Source organism: Lycorma delicatula, chromosome 3 (genome assembly GCF_047948215.1).
Source record: "Lycorma delicatula isolate Av1 chromosome 3, ASM4794821v1, whole genome shotgun sequence".
Lineage (NCBI taxonomy): Eukaryota > Metazoa > Arthropoda > Insecta > Hemiptera > Fulgoridae > Lycorma > Lycorma delicatula.
Genome location: NC_134457.1, coordinates 20,159,998 through 20,174,883, shown reverse-complemented (window position 1 = coordinate 20,174,883; position 14,886 = coordinate 20,159,998). Strand labels below are relative to the sequence as shown.

At 31.7% G+C, this 14,886-nt stretch overlaps 1 long non-coding RNA gene across 4 annotated transcripts in view; it reads right to left on the bottom strand.

Annotated features, from left to right (window-relative positions):
• Nucleotides 1–10,487, bottom strand: part of LOC142320858 (uncharacterized) — a 308,648-nt gene extending 298,161 nt beyond the window's left edge. For all 4 annotated transcript variants that reach the window (XR_012755495.1, XR_012755493.1, XR_012755494.1 and 1 more), the window contains exons 1-2: nt 10,346–10,487; nt 6,644–6,682 (exon numbers count right to left, since the gene is read on the bottom strand). This is a non-coding gene — a long non-coding RNA (uncharacterized LOC142320858). The remainder of the gene's footprint in view (nt 1–6,643; nt 6,683–10,345) is intronic.
• Between the last annotated feature and the right edge of the window lie 4,399 nt (nt 10,488–14,886).

Sequence of the window (14,886 nt, the reverse complement as noted above, 5' to 3'; positions counted from 1 at the left end):
TAACGTAAGTTGTAATACTTAATGCGGGTAATGTAGGCCTATTTTACTTTCATATCAGCTTCTCAACATCGCTGTGTTGTTACATTTATACATGTTTTAAATAAAACTTTCTGAAAACATTGTCTTTTTTTTACAATACAAAGAGACAAACCTAGAACCTCCCACTAACCCTTAAATAGGTGTTTTGTCAAACAGTTCAGGAAACATCATACGGAAGTTTTGATAAATTTAGCAATAGCTTGTAGTCAAATGAGAAAACGTAGTGTCCGTAAAACATGGAAAGTAATGTTTGATACGAGCTCGTACAATCTGATTTCGCCTACCCCTATTTTGCCCCATGAAGTCTACCTCCGCCCACCGGCGTGCCGAAAGGAATTTTCTTTTTTTAATTATTAATTATATAATAACAAGCCGCTCGGCTCGGCTTCGCCGGACCTCCCAGCCAGGCCTCGCTTCGTTCGGCGCTTTGGTTTTCCAGGTTACAAAGTTCTTGTTTCAACTGGAAAATTTTTGACGTAATCAACTTTACTCCCAAATTAAGAGCTTAATGTTTTTAGAAAAAAATTTCATACAATTTAGATGCGTTATCTGATAACAGAAAATCCATTTTTTTTTAAATTTCTCATGAACTATTCAGAATGACGTCATTTGAAAACATGAATTGTATTTGCAAATGTTTGTTAAAAAGTGCCTTGACTCAGTTACAGTTCCCGATAGAAGCGACAATAGAGGCTTATGTGCCAAACCAATGTCGGGCAATTTAATTTTTCCGCTTGCGCAGCAGATTCCTTGTGATTCGTTTTTGAATGTAAGTGCAGAACAGTATGGGCACTCTTTGTCCATTTTTCCAATTGTGACACTTGAATAAGCGGAATAATCATAGTCGCATTCTTTCAATTCAATGCCTGATGCCCGCCTAGATTGAGCAGTTAGTGGTCGTGTCAATCGTAGTCGCTCCTCTCGTTCTGCCATTGTTTCTGTTAATCGGGCTTTAGCTGCGCGAGTTAGGACGTCTTCTAATCGCATTTCCCGTTGCTCTGTGGTTTCAGTCGAGCGGGATTGATCTGTGCGTATTCGGTCGCTTTCTAAGCGTATTTCCCGTCGCTCAGTTGTTTCAGTCGAACGGGATTGGGCTGTGTGTATTCGGTCGCTTTTCAATCTTGACTGTCTTTCGTCTTCAGTCTCTGCCGCACGAACAGTTTTCATTGTACGTGCTTTTTTTGTATTTCTCCCAATTGAAGAATGTCTTTTAGGCACGGTATGATGTTTTGAAAAAAGATCACAGGATTTAAAAGATTACAGTTAAATACTTTACACGTTTTAAATTAGTAACACACACATGATAAACAAAAGCAGCTATTTATTTATGTTTTTAAACAGCTGTAAAAATTGTAAATGAATGAATCGTAAAAATTACATATGCATGTGCACTAAATCAATTGAAACTTAGGAATAACTGTACGTTAAAACTTCAGCTCTTTTCAAAATTAATCGATTCAATGTTGAAAAAGAATGTTAGCTAAAAATTAATTTTTTCTTGAAAATCAAAGTCATTTTGAAAATTAAATAAGCTTTAAGGAAGAAATAAAGTGTTTTAAATTTCGTTGTAAAATTTTTTTATGTCGGAGGTCCAAAAAAAATTAGCCTATGTTTTTACCACAACCTGAAATGGATATTTATTTTTCTTATCATATTATATGTAAGAATATTACAGTAATATTCTTACATTAAATAAAAGAACAATAAATATCCTTATAAATACACAAACCATTGCGTTATACTTTTACCTATGAGTTTGAAACTTAATAATGGGTGAAGTGGATAAAAACTAGTAAATACGGAAAACTATTTATTCTACAGTAAAGTAAATAATACTTTTAAAGTTGCACTTTAAAAGTACTATTTACTGGAAAGTAAAACAGTGTTCAAAATGTGACGCAACTTTATAGAAGAATGTTTCCTTAATTTGTTGTAAGTTTAATTGAAAAAAGATGAGTTACACAGTGCAGCAGAGAATATTCATTGCCGTCCAATACATTAGATGTATCAGTTATGCCTAGACCCAGAATATCTTCAAAGAAATATACGGCGTGGATCCACCAAACAAGTCCTCCATCAAGCGGCTGTACGACAAGTTCCCAGAGACAGGGAATGTAACAGATGGAGACAAAAGCGGTCGACCGAAAGTGCAAATACAAGAAATAATATAAACAATGAACCTACGGTCGCTAACAGGCATATTTTTGTTTAATACATTGTAATAATACGTTGTTTTTTTTTTCTTCCTTGTACGAAGTACAGGAAGTATTGTGATTATGAAAAATCTCGGTTTTCAGATTTCAATCGATATATCCATTTTGACCATCCCTGAATCCATTTTGACTAGTATCGGCGTGACATTTGTACGTACTAATCTCGCATAACTCAAAAACGATTAGCCGTAGGATGTTGAAATTTTGGATTTAGGAATGTTGTAACATCTAGTTGTGCACCACCCCTTTTGATTGCAATCAACTGGACCAAAAGTGTTAAAAAAAGTCCAAAATCCAAAAACATTTGGATTTGTGAGTGTTCCAGAAGAATGCCGTTAAATTTTACAGCTGTATTTCTCTGTTTAAAACAATGAAAAAAGTTCATAATAAACATGTTTCCGGAAAAGGCTTTTTTTTTAAATTAGGAATAACAAAAAAATTTACCATGATTTCTGCTTAGCGGCAAAATGAACCTATATCGAAATTCATCGAAAACCGGGGAAGAAGGGAAAAAGGGAAAAATCGAAAAAGGTAAAAGGAAAGAAGGAAAAAACGAAAAACGGGAAAAGAAAAAAACGTAAAAAGGAAATGGAAAGGGAAAATAGAAAAAAGAAAGGGGGAAATGGAAATAGGGGAAGACAGAGATTTAAGGTAAGTAAGGGAAAGAGAGACGGGAGAAGAAAACGGGAAGGGAGAGCGAAACGAGCCATGACCCTCCGATCGTGACGGGAAGCGCAAGCAACCATAGAGCACGGGCGAAGCCGCGATGCGGATGCTAGATTTGGGATTGTAATAAATTTTTTGTTTATCTTTATTCAACTTTTATATTAAACTACTTTAATTCATTCATAAAATGGATTGGTCTAACAAATATTATTCAGTTTTCTTATCTTCCTTTTTTTGTTTTCCTTTATTTAAGTTTTGGGCAACAATTCATTGTTTATCGTATATTCCTTCAGTATTTTTCATAAAAATTTTTATTTACAGTTTTATCAGGATTTAATGAAAATCAAAATATAATATTGTTGATTAAATATTTTTTATTTATAAAAAAAATTCTATTAAAAAAGTATTGCGAGTGAAGGTAGATCTATACTGTGGGCGAAATTGTGACGGGGTACGTTTGTACTGTATGCAGTAGTAACATACTGTAATTTTTACGAAATGTTTTTTAAAAATAATGTCATTAAATTTAGTATTTTGGACATCTCTGTGAGTTAAAGTATGTGAGTTTAAATAGTGATTTCCGTAACTAAATTTTACCTGTAAAGAAACAAAAAGTATTCTTGACAATAGTCAAGAATGACAGGTTATTTTTATTGAACTGGTAAAGCAAATATAAATATATATATATATATATATATCAGAAGTTATTAATGAAATAAAATTTTATGTACTTGCTATTTTAAAAAAAAATTGTGTATAATTTAATAGGCGTACAAGGAAGCCATGTGATATCCACATCAGATTTTTTAAAAGCTTTTATTTAACTCGCTTTAGGAATAATCAAATCTTGCACTGCTATATCTTTTGATCTATCGTATGAAAATCAATGAAATTTGGTACACGTATTTAACTTCGATGATAATACAGCAGCACTACTGTGTCGGAATTTGATATAATCCACACCCACGCTACCACGCGCTACCCCTACGCTAAATTCATGCATTTAGTTGAAAATTTTTATTTCTCGTGAAACATCATATGAAAATGATGTACACGTATTTAACTTCGATGTGTAAAAAAAAATATTTTTACTTTTTTTTTAGTCTTAATAAAAATAAAAAAAATTACAAAAATATATTTGATTACATATAATTTTTTTTTTTAATAAGCTTTTACTTTACTAATATTAATATTAATAAAAAAGGAAACAAATTAGAAACACCCTCTTAATAGTAAAAAATAAGAATTAAATCAAATTGAGAATTTTAAACAAAAAAATATAATATATTAACAAATATATTATTATTTGGGGAATACCAAGGGGGATTTAGGCCATGGAGAGGTTGCCCGGAGCAAATAATATCCCTAAAACTTATGATGGACTTACATAAAAGACGGAAAAAACAACTAATAATCATCTTCGTCGACTTTAAAAGGGCCTATGATTGTATACACCGACCATCCATGATGAATATTCTGAGAAACCTGGGCCTTCACCCTAAACTCGTAAACATGATAAAATTAACTTTAACCAATACCCAGTCCAGAGTGAAATTCAGAGCTGAACTCTCTCAACCCTTCTACATAAAAACTGGATTGAGGCAAGGAGACGGCCTCTCACCACTCCTTTTTAACTGCGCCCTCGAATTTGTCATGAGAAAATGGTATGAAATAAATCCCAAAAATATAAAAATGGGTACTAAGAAAAACTCCATCACACTAAATTGCCTAGGATTTGCAGATGACCTCGCTCTTTTAGCAAATAATATTCAAGAAGCCAAAACACAAATCATGAGCCTTCAAAACCTAGCACAAAAGATAGGGCTTCATATCTCTTTCGAAAAAACTGAACTAATGGCCATAGACCCTCTGGTAATAGAGCACATTACGGTAAACAATCAGAAAATTAAAATAGTAAAACAATTTAAATATCTAGGGGAAATAATAACTTATAATTTAAATGAAAAAGTGACATGGCAAAACAGGACAAATAAAATGATTAAATCCCAAAAATTAACTTGGTCAACATATAACAAAAAATGCCTTTCTGCTAAAACAAAACTTAAACATTATAAAACTGTAGTACAGCCAAAAGTCACCTACGGAAGCGAGACCCTTTTCAAAATCACTTAGAAAAACCGAATTGAAAAAATTCTGAAAATAGAGAGGAGAATTGTCAGAACGTGTATCAATAAAAAACACCAAAAAGAAGGCCAATGGTGGATTGTGCCAAATGAGGTGGTGTATCGAGAAATAGAGCCTGTTACTGATACTATGCGGAAAAAAAGAATTTCTTTCTTCGGTCATCTCATAAGGACACCGGAAACAAGACTGTCAAAAAATATCATTGAAAAGCTCTGGTTCCAAAACCTAGAAGTAGGATGGATCAAAGAAATTAGAGAAGATATGAAAGAATTGGGAATTTCCCTGACTGACCTACAGAATAAAACTGGAAAAATTACAAAGCTAAAAGATAAAAGCATTAGATTTAAACAAAAGGCAGACAAACGACAAAATACAACGAAGAGGGTGTTTACGGATGAAGAAAAGAAAGCAAGATCTGAACGGATGAAGAAATACTGGGCAGCTCGGAAGAGTAAAATAACACGCTTTTCTCAGAAAAGATCCAACTAAAATTGACTTAAGTGGTCCCATGTTGGCCGTAAAAACATAATAATAATAATTAACAAATATAAAAATGCACTGAAAAGTAAAAAATGAATTATATTAATATCTAATAAATAACCAATAAATAATTGTAATAATTATTAAATTTTAAAATTAAAAGTAATGAAAATATTATAGCAACATTAGAGTTTAGTGGGAAAATAGAAATTGTAATACTATGGTAATTCCTATTCGTTAAGTACTGACCAAACTTAGTACTTCGAATATGTATTGTATTTCATTTTGCTCTATCATCTTGTTCTTTGAATAAATAAAATTGAAACAAAACAATCTTGTTCTTGAACACACATCTCTTGAGCCTGAAGATTGTAAAAAAAACTATTCATAGGACGGCGCATTTGTTTTTGTGATGTACTAAAAAAAAAGTTACATAAACATTATTTGTATTACACATAATTATTTTTATTTATCTTTTTCACGATATTATATGAAGACATTTAACCGTAAATGTAGTTTGTAGTACCATAAAATAATTTAAATCAAAATTAAAAAAAAAAACGCATTACGTACAAGCATTATTTTTAATATTCATTCATAATCATAACGGTTGTAAATGTTTTACATAAAATAAAAATGTTTTTTTTTCTTCATAATTTATTAAAAATAATCATTGGGTCTGTCAGTAAATCAATAGTAAATTTTGTTTGTATGTATGTACGTATATATGTGTATCTGTTTACGGTGCGTGCATAGTAACTACTTGTGATCATTAAAATAAAATGACAGGAGGCGGCATGTTCCCGTCGACTAGGGGTAAAGTCGGCGCCGAACTAGCAGTTAATCTCCTCCAATTGTTGGCCATCACGACGCCTATCTATTGGCTACCACACAAATCTGAAATACCTATTTATATAGTTTACATAATATGGAGTCCTATTCATCAGAGTGACAACATTTCTACGAATAAATAACATAAAAAGAAATACGTTATTCTTAAATATTTCCACGTATTATATTCTGTTAATGGCGGATAAAGTAATATAAAATATAAATTGTTTAAAATTTTAATAACTTGTAATAATTATAATATAACTTACCTTTTATTTTTCAGAAATTATTTTCTGTTGTATTGGAATCTATAAAAAAAACCAAAATCTGTAAACACAAACCAACATACTTGGCATTTATAGACCTAGAAAAGGTATTCGATAACGTAGGTTGGAATAAAATGTTCAGCATTCTAAAAAAAATTAGGGTTGAAATACAGTGATAGAAGAACAATTGCTAACATTTACAGGAACCAAACAGTTACAGTAATAATTGAAGAACATAAGAAAGAAGCCGTAATAAGAAAGGGAGTCCGACAAGGATGTTCCCTATCCCCGTTACTTTTTAATCTTTACATAGAAATAGTAGTTAATGATATTAAAGAACAATTTAGATCCGGAGTAACAGTAAAAAATGAAAAGATAAAGATGTTACGATTTGCTGATGATATAGTAATACCTGCTCAGAGTAAAAAGTATTTAGAAGGAACAATGAACAACATGGATGAAGTCCTACGCAAGAACTACCGAATGAAAATAAACGAGAACAGAACGAAAGTAATGAAATGTAGTAGAAATAACGAAGATGGACCACTGAATGTAAAAATAGGAAGAGAAAAGATTATGGAGGTAGAAGAATTTTGTTATTTGGGAAGTAGAATTACTAAAGATGGACGAAGCAGAGCGATATAAAATGCCGAATATCACAGGCGAAACGAGCTTCCATTCAGAAATAAAATTTGTTTACATCAAAAATTAATTTAAATACCAGGAAAAGATTTTTGAAAGTGTATGTTACTTTACATGGAAGTGAAACTTGGACGATCGGAGTACCTAAGAAGAAAAGATTAGAAGCTTTTGAAATGCGGTGCTACAGGAAAATGTTAAAAATCAAATGAGTGGATAAAGTGACAAATGAAGAGGTGTTGCAGCAAATCGATGAAGAAAGAAGCATTTGAAAAAATATAGTTAAGAGAAGAAACAGACTTATAGGGCACATATTAAGGCATCCTGGAATAGTCGCTTTAATATTAGAGGGTCAGATAGAAGGAAAAGATTGTTCAGGCAGGCAACATTTGAAATATGTGAAACAAATTGTTAGGGATGTAGGATGTAGGGTTATACCGAAATGAAACGACTAACACTAGATAGCGAATCTAGGAGAGTTGCATCAAACCAGTCAAATGACTGAAGACAAAAAAAAAATAAAATATATGTTGGGCTATCTGTAGACTTATTTTTCAGAGTAATAAATCCAAATAAATAATTTTGTAAAAAAATTAAGCAACCTGTTGAACTTAAGTTACATACCCAATTTCTGGAATCCTTAGCGATATGATGTAGAAACAGTATAAATTTTAAATTTGTAATTTCAAGTTACAAGAAAAACATCGTAAGGTATAATATCTATCCAATAATTCAGGATAAAATCCAACAATCAAGAAGAAAATTATCCAATAATTTAGGAGAAAACGTTCAGAATAGAGGTTAGTTCCAGCGTTCCCTAACTACCTCTGTAATCTCTAGCCTACTGGCTACGACTGTAATTATTTTTCATCTACTGAACATCTATTCTCAAAATTAAACCACGTAAGCAGGTTGGCGCGGGCGTGCACATACATACACACACACACTTAAAATGCATTACCGTAAGACATGATGTCGGGAATGAAACCACCGGGTTTGTCTAGTGGTGAATGCGTCTTGGCAAATCAGCTGATTTCGAAGTCGAGAGTTCCAACGTTCAAATCCTAATAAAGGCAGTTACTTTTATGCGGATTTGAATACTAGGTCGTGAATACCGGTGTTTGAGTTTCAATTAACCATACATCTCAGAAATGGTCTACCTGGGACTGTACAAGACTACACTTCATTTACACTCATTCATTTCATCTTCTGACGTAATATCTGACGGTGATTCCCGGAGGCTAAACAGGAAAAAAAGGATTTAGGAAATGAATCTAGAAATATTTGTAAGGTTATAATCTAATCCATGTATTATAGAAAAATAATTAAGTATACAAATGAACTATTAACTACTATAAGATATTACTTCAGAAGATGAATGAGGATATGTATGTATGAATGTATATAAAGTGTAATATTGCACAGTCTCAGGTCGACCACTCCTGATGTGTGTAATTAATCCAAACACCGGTATCTATGATCTAGTATTCAAATCCGTATAAAGTTAACTGCCTTTACTAGGATTTAAACCTTAAAACTCTCGACTTCGAAATCAGCTGATTAGCGATGACGAGTTAACCACTAGTCCAGTGGACGGCTCACTCTCGGACTGGTCTAGCGGTAAACCCATCATTCGAAATCAGCTGTTTAACAGCTGATTTTCAAATTCGAAGGTTCTGAGGTTCAAATCCTAGTAAAATTTTGTTACTTTTATACGTATTTGAATACTAGATAGTAGATACCAATATACTTTGGTAGTTGGGGTTCAATTAATCACAAGTCTTAGTAATGATCCTCCTGAGTCTGTACAAGACTATATCACATTTACATATAATTCTCATTTCATCGGGCCATGGGAAGGTTGCTTAATTGTTGACTAGTTGAACAGATTGCAACATACACATTAGGAATAATAAAATTAGTAATTTGCGAAAGATTTAAGAATAAAAACTATATTGCAGTTTAGAAATTAAATCGAGGGGCGTCCCTAGCGCCCCCCCCCTTACAAATATGACAACTTGACAGAAAGACGGCGACGCTATCTCTATAATCTTTAAAATAGGGGTTTTTTCTGACACCTTCCGTAACTTCAAATTCATTTTATTAAATAAATAAGAATGATTTTTTTTTGGATATATAAATTGTGTTTGAGAATGCTGAATAAAATTTAATTTTATGCGCAAAACAGTTTTTCGGATAGTATTCTTGTTTTTTTATTGGAGTGCATTAAAGTCCCACAATAGGTACTCCAAAAAATATTCAGACTTCACAAGTGGTCCGACCGAGATCAGCTGATAACAGATAGGTCAAGAATTACTCAACCAATTTACATAAAATTTTAACATGTATATCTAAATTTCAATGAAACTTATGTAGTAATTTTGGAAATTTTTGGGCCTCAAAATGTTATACATAGACATTTATATAAAATACATCCCGTCAACTAATTTCATGATTTATTTAATATTTATATTGAACGCTGTTTAAGGATACAACTACGTTTTTTCATTTTCAACTACGTCTCCGAATTTATTTTAAAAATTAGTAATCATTATTCAGGAGCATGGGATTGTTATCCAGGGTTTGTAATTAGTAGGGATATACAAATTCTCCCGCTATCCTTGCGTTCCGTTTCGTTCCCAGTATGACGGTTTACTGACCGTTTAAACTAGCAGTTTACTTATAATTAGAGGATAGTTTGTATGGAATAATAATTAGGACGATCAATTTATAAATTAATGATTATTTTGTTTCGACACTATCCAAACGTTATCCTATATCAATAAATCTTTTTACATAACCTCTTTTAACACTTTTACGTAATTTAATTTTAATGATATAAATTGAAGAATATCTTTTCCTGAGTATACTCGAATGACCGAAAGTACTAGAAAAGAGACTGCAGAAAAATTGTTAGTAAGATTTCATTTATTTATATATAAATAGTATTGTATACCAACTGTGCCATGTTTAAAAACTTAACTTAATGTTTAAATAATCTTAGTGTTATTTCTATTCAAATATCAATAAATCTTAAGTATTAGAAACAAGCATGTGGTTACTTACGTTGAAATAATAGCTGGGATACATACGCAGAGATTTTCTAGTGGATGTTATTGTATTGAACAATAATCAACGTTTAATTGCGCGTGTGTATGTCTGACTACGAATTTCATCATGAGTCGGATTAATTCTGTGCAGGTTGTAACGTGTCGATGTTGTTTGTGCGCATATTGTTTACTCGTAACGGACTAGTACGTCACAACACATGTAATATTTGTTATTTTATACTTGCCGTAATAATCATTTATTTCCCGTAGTTTTATGTAGTTTAAATAACTGGAGTTATGAATGTAGAGAAAAAATTACATAACTAATATAGGCAAATAGTTTTTCGTAAAGCGGAATAAATTTTAGTGAATATAAAAATTAAGTCGATAAAAAAGCTATAATAATTTTCTTGCAGTTGTTTATTACTATATAGTGGAAAAATAATGGTACAAGAAAAAGTTACCTAAGATTTATTTTTGGAATGGGGTAATTTATCGTAAAATTATAATTATATATTTAAATAAACCAAAAAAAGTTTAATTAAAAAAAATCGTAGGGGGGTGAATTATGATGAAACTTTATTGTAGCATTGTTACTAAGAGTTTAAATAAATCAAAAAACTTAAAAAAAAGTCAAAAATCGTTATTTTTAAACGGTGATCGGCTCTCACACCGCCAATATAACCCCAAAATATTTTTTGGGTTACTTGCACTACTGCTATCCCTAGGAAGACATAAAAAAATTCGGTTAAAAAATAGTATGTAATTAATAAAAAGATAGTTTTACGATTTTTTGGTAAGAGAAAATTTCGGGGCAAATTTAAACCCAATTCTAACCCCATCTAAACCCCAATTTTTTGTTTTGTTTTTTGGGGTCCCTGATTCATGAAAATCAAGAAATACCATACCCCGTTTTTTAACTGATTACCATACTTTTCTTGTAGCATAGACTTATGATGGCAGGAAAGTAAAAATGTAAAACCTTATTCACATTACAATTCAGAAATTAAATTACTGCCTACAGATATTCATAATCAGTTTTTCCTTATTTATTAATTCTATCCCTTTTCGATAACATAAACTGCGACAGAACAGCTAACTAATTTTTCTAATTAGAAAACATAATTTCACCTATTGAAACGAAGTTTTACAATTCGTATTAAATGTGGTTAGTGATTTTTTAAACTTTCAACAAACCACAAGCCGCATAAATCTATGAAACATAAGACTATAAACTGTTTGATTATAGTAGGAAAATGGACGAAACTTGTGCGTATTTTTACTTCCTTTGTACGACGTAAAGTAAGTATTGTGATCACGAAAAATTTCGGTTTTCAGATTTCGACGGAAATATCCATTTTGACCATCCTTGAATCCATTTCTACTAGTTTCGGCGTGACGTCTCTTATCTCGCATAACTCAAAAACGATTAACCGTAGGATGTTGAAATTTTGGATTTATGAATGTTGTAACATCTAGTTCTGCACCTCCCTTTTTAATTCAATCGACTGGACCGAAAGTGTCCAAAAAGGCCAAAATAAAAAAAAAAAAAAAATGGATTTTTTACTTTTTCTTAACTGCAGCAGTCAGCTCTTATTGAGAGCTTTTCAACGATATATTCATCATAAGTGGTACTTATTTTCACTGGTTCCAGAATTATAGCAAAATAAAATTTTAATTAATGAAATATTTAGATCGTGCAAGGGAAAGGCACATCGGTCCCTATCCGACTTCATTTTCTTTTATTTAACTTTTTTTTAAATTTAAATATATTGATTTATTAATAATTATTAACCACTGATTGTAAAAAAAAAAACGTGTATATATAATCTAATATGCGTACAAAGAAGATGTGGTGTCCACATCATATTTTTTATCTTAATAATTTATTTGGGATTGTTCTGGACAATCGACGTATTAATTTGCTTATATTATTGGCATGAAGAGAACAGGCGGTAAGGTAAGGAAAGAGAAACATCTAGCGGTTTCGTTGATGCAATTTATCAGTTGGTCACACCCATAGTTCTTACTATAACAGATGTTACAGCACTAACTTTTTTTTTTAAGAGAACTTGTACCAGCTGAATGAAACAGCCTAAGGATATTTTATATCACTCATCCAAAGAAAAAAAAACCTATGTTTTCCACATTATTTATTCATTTATATATATATATATATATATATATATATATATATATATATATATATATAATGAATTTTTAAATAAAATAAAAAATTCTGCTCTAATCACAAACGTTCATATGAAATAAAAGTTTAGATAAAAATTGGACATTTTTATTACCAGATATTCATAAAGAATTATCTAGCCAGTGGGAGATCGTAGCTAAAATTAGTGGGGGTCCTGCTCCAGAATTTTTTTTTCTGGAGGGCCTTTTCAAGGCAACGATTAAAGTTTTCTGTAGAATAAAAGAAACGAACAAATGAATCAAATAGAATAGCTGGAAGCAGGTTAATAGTCTAATTCTACACTTTATTACATTCAAGAATATGGTACACGGTTTTTAAGCACATTATGCTTAAAAACCGTATTCGGTTTAACCGAATAAATAATAAAATGATAATACAGATAATATTTTTCAGTATTGTTAGATAATAATTTAATAAAATATTCGCTTAAAACCAGTATAGTCCAACGGTGCTTAATTTAAATTTCTATGTACAAAAAAACAAATACATTATTATTTTTTATTAATTACCTTCTCTTTCGTCCGTCCAACGTGTTTTTAGACAGATTTGGCAATCAAAGAGCCCTTACTTTCCGCACATCTTCCGAAAACGACTGAAAAAACAACTAAACCGCTTTCATATTCCTTCCACCGAGTAAACTAGAAAAGGGAACGAACAAGGAACGTTCCGTATACACGCGGAGTGAAAAAAAACTACCTTCCACCAGCGACAATGCTCTCTCTCCCTCGCAATCTTGCATGCAGCTTCCTATGTGCGCATGAATGCATCCGCACAACAGCTAAACACTACGCCGCTGGAACTGTTACGCACACAGTTTCATACAAAAACTTTTGTACCTTTTTCATAAAAAAAAGTGGGATGGTTACTGACATCCCAAGCTTAAGGATTAAATATTATACAAGTATAAAGAAAGAATTAAAGAAAAAAAAGGGTTCATTATATTAAATTTTATCGATAATATCAAATGGAAATAAGGAATGCTGTCCTTCCAAAGTGCCTATACACGAGCCGCCGCTGTATTTAACTGAAATGATTGCCACATTTATTGACAAGCCTTTTATTTATCTGCATTTATAAATTAAAATATCAATTTCGCAGACTTTTCTTACCTGTATTAAATTTTATATGTTTCTAACCATATTTCATCGATTAATGCAGTTGTGGCTCGTTGAAAATTACAAATCATCATGAGCTAATACAAACAAAAACTAAATAAAAACAAATTCTAAAAATACTAATAAATTGTTTTAAAGGAGAACAAAAGAACTAATATTTAGACGAAAAACTTCGGGGTACAACCCTAATAAAAATAACGGCCATCTAATATTTTTCACAATAATTTCAAATAGGTCCTACAGTACACCCACGGAGGCCATCTGTTTTCAGAAGGAAAAATGACGTTTTTAAAATAACTTAAACATGTACACACAGTATAGGCCTTTATTTATATCAAACGAACTTCAACCTAACCTAACCTCAACCTTTTTTTTCCTGCTTAGTCTTCGAGAATCACAGTCAGGTATTACCTCAGAGGATGAATGAGTGTAAATGAGGTGTAGTCTTGTAATCTCAGGTCGACCATTTCTGAGATATGTGGTTAAATGAAACCCAACCACCAAAGAACACCGTATTCAGGATCTAGTATTCAAATCCGTATAAAAGTAACTGCCTTTACTAGGATTTGAACCTTGGAACTCTCGACTTCGAAATCAGCCGTCCTCAAACTAACCTCTTTTCTTTTTCCTGTTTAACCTCCGGGAATTAACATTTACATATTACTTCAGAGGATAATATGTATGACTGTAAATGAAGTTTAGTTTGTACAGTCTCAGTTCGACCATTCCTGAGATGTGTAGTTAATTGAAACTCAACCACCAAAGAACACCGGTATCCAAGATCTGGTATTCAAATCCGTATAGAAATAACTGACTTTACTAAGACTTGAACGCTGGAACTCTCGACTTCGAAATCAGCTGATTTGGGAAGGGGGTTTCCTCAACCTAACCTAACAGTCGCAGCGCGCTGTCTTATGATGGCCTTCGTTTAATCAGAAAGTACCCAAATAATAATTGTTTTCATATAAGAGCGTTTGCTAAATTTATTTTATTTATTTATTTTTGTTATTGAGGCAGTAATTATATATTTAAATTTTCTCTCTAGTTTAACGAATTTATCCTGTACACGTTTTAAAAAGTAACCTATTTTGTTTGCAGGAGAACTGGATTCCGTTATATTACAAGTAAAACACAAACATAAAAAAAAATCTAGATAACCGACATAAAAAATTGGAAATTATTTTACTTATTCTACAAAATTTGGCAACAAAAATGAGATAAAACTAAGTATCA